Source organism: Carlito syrichta, unplaced genomic scaffold, assembly GCF_000164805.1.
Source record: "Carlito syrichta isolate Samal-C Ts95f unplaced genomic scaffold, Tarsius_syrichta-2.0.1 Scaffold106724, whole genome shotgun sequence".
Taxonomy (NCBI): domain Eukaryota; kingdom Metazoa; phylum Chordata; class Mammalia; order Primates; family Tarsiidae; genus Carlito; species Carlito syrichta.
In genome coordinates, this window is record NW_007050820.1 from 129,685 (window position 1) to 132,482 (window position 2,798).

The following is a 2,798-nucleotide window of genomic DNA, read 5'->3' on the forward strand; positions in this document are numbered from 1 at the left end:
CGCGGGTTCGAGACCCGCCTGGGCAGCAAGACCTCATTTCTACAATAAATCAAAAAATCAGCTGGGCGTGGTAACGCATGCCTGTGATTCCGGCTACTCGGAAGGCTGAGGTGGAAGGATCACCTGAGCCCAGCAGGTCGAGGCTGCGGTGGCCGGGAGCGGCCACTGCACTCCAGTCTGGGTGACAGTGTGAGACTCCAACTCAAAAAAAAAAAAATTTTTTTTTATAAAGATAAGGTCTTTATATGTTGCCCAGGCTGGTCTGGAACTCCTAGGCTTCAAGCAATCCTCCCACTTCAGCCTCCCAAGTGGCTCATTCTGGGATTATAGGCATTTGCCACTGGGCCAGGTCTACCTTTTTTATTCCAGAGAAACCCCAAAATGCATATGTGTACATTGCTTTTGTATACATTCTTATGCATGAGGGAGTAAAATTTAAATAAGAAGTGCATTCTTGACTGGGAGACCAAGAGGGGAGGATAGCTTGAGCCCAGGAATTGGAGACCAGCCTGGGCAACATAGTGAGATCTTGTCTCTACAAAAAAAAAAAATCAAAAAATTAGCTAGATGTGGTGGCACACACCTATAGTCCCAAGGCACTTGGGAGGCTGAGGTGGAAGGATCACATGAGCTCCTGGTCAGGATTACAGTGAACCATGATCGTGCCACTGTATGTCAGCCTGGGTGACAGAGCAAGACCTCAACTTGGTCTGTATCTAATAGTAGCACAGGCAGTAACTGTCACCAGTGTCCTCAGCCTAGATGATACCCAAGAAGCTCTGGACTCACTGTAGAGTGCTGTGTCCTTGTGCAGCTTGGTTAGCAGCTGCACCCTCTGTCACCCAGGTCACCTCCTGAGCTCCCCTCCCTACCCTGCTCGGAGGCCAGGATTCCCCTCACGGCTTCAGATGCTGCCCAGAGACGGGCCCCCCCCCAGCCTGGTCCTCCCTGCCCGGTTCACACAGGGCCCCCACTTGTATCCTGGTGGTCAGATACCACTGGTCACTACAGATGGGACAGAGCTGAAGAGCCAGTGTTCATTCCTGAAAGGCCAGGGTCCAGCTACTTGGCAGCTGTGCATGGAATGCCGCTCACAAAAAATGGTGTGTGCTGGACCTGCATGGACAGAACTGTGGAGTCAGGAGACTGTCAAGGAGTCATGTTCAATGAGGACCTCTGGGCCGGGCGTAGTGGCTCACACCTATAATCCCAGCACTTTGGGAGACTGAGGTGAGAGGATTGCCTGAGCCCACGGGTTCGAGACCAGCCTGGGCAACATGGCGAGACCTCATCTCTACAATAAATCAAAAAATTAGCCAGGCATGGTGGCACATGCCTGTAGTTCAAGCTACTTGGAAGGCTGAGGCGGAAGGATCGCCGGAGCCCAGCAGGTCGAGGCTGCAGTGCTACTGCCCTCCAGCCTGGGTGACAGAGTGAGACTCCAACTCAAAAAATAAAAATAAAAAAATGAGGACCGCTGGCTCTCCCTTGGGATCTCAGGATGATGGTTGGTTCTAGAACAGAAGGCAGAGATTGTGAACCAAAAGACGATGGGAAAATGTTCACAAATTGGAGCAGGACCATGTCACTAAGCCTTCAATACAAGCAAAAAAAAAAAATAATTAAATTCTTAACTGGGTCGTCCTTCTGTGATCCCAGACTTGTCAACGTGAGTAATCACTCTAGGTCATTGAATCCTGTTCTTTTGTGCTACGTAGCTCTGCGGGGACAACCTCCCCGGGTCTAAAGTTGAGCCCCTCCCCCAAATCGTGTTGCTTTCCTGAGTCAGAGGTTGTAGGTGCTCTGTTTCAGCTGCCACTTTCATGAGGGCTGCACCATAACAGGCCACGCCCATTGTATTCAAGTAAAGCTGAGCTCACAGGAGCCAGTTGCACCTAGAAGTCCTCTCTGGGCGATTACCAGCAGATAACAAAGCATTTAGGCTAGTTTCCATTTCTAGTTTTTTTTGGTTTTGGTTTTGGTTTTGCTCTATTGCTGAGGCTGGAGTGTCATGACTTAATCATAGCTCACTGTCCAGCCCTGAACTCCTGGGCTCAGGGGATCCTTCCACTTCAGCCTCCTGAGTAACTGGGACTATAGGTGTGTGCCACCACACCCAGCTAACATTTTTATTTTTTGTAGACATGGGTCTCGCTATGTTACCCATAAAAGACGGTAGGGCACAGTGAGACTCAACACCCGTTAAGTCCAAGAGATTTAATGGGTCGAACGCGGTGGCTACAGGACCTGAGGGTCAGGCTGTAGCGCTGAAGCAAGGGCGCTCCAGCCTTTATGGGGGCTTAGGGCGACCTGTCAGTCGATTATTAGTCGGCTGGCAGAGCTCCATCCAGGTTGGTGGGTTTTTCGCGGGCACGGGAAGGGGTGCGGAGGGAGAACAAAGGAAGGCACCATTTCAATCACTATTTTAGTTTGCCGGGTCACCATTTCCAGGAAAGGGAGGGGATGTGGCTTTACTTGTGGCTTGGCAGTGGCCCTTCAACCCAGGCTGGTCTGGAACTCCTGGCCTTCAGCAAGCCTTCCAATTTAGCCTCCCAAAGTACCAAGATTACAGGCCTGAGCCACTGCACCCTGCCTTTCTAGGTTTTAAAGTCATGATTTTCTATAAAACTTGTCCCAGGACCATCTTCATTAGAATCACCTGAGATGCTTATTAAAAATTCACCTTCCAGCCGGGCTCGGTGGCTCAGCCTGTAATCCCGCGCTTTGGGAGGCTGAGATGAGTGGATTGCCTGAGCCCGTGGGTTAGAGACCCGCCTGGGCAACTTGGCAAGACCTCA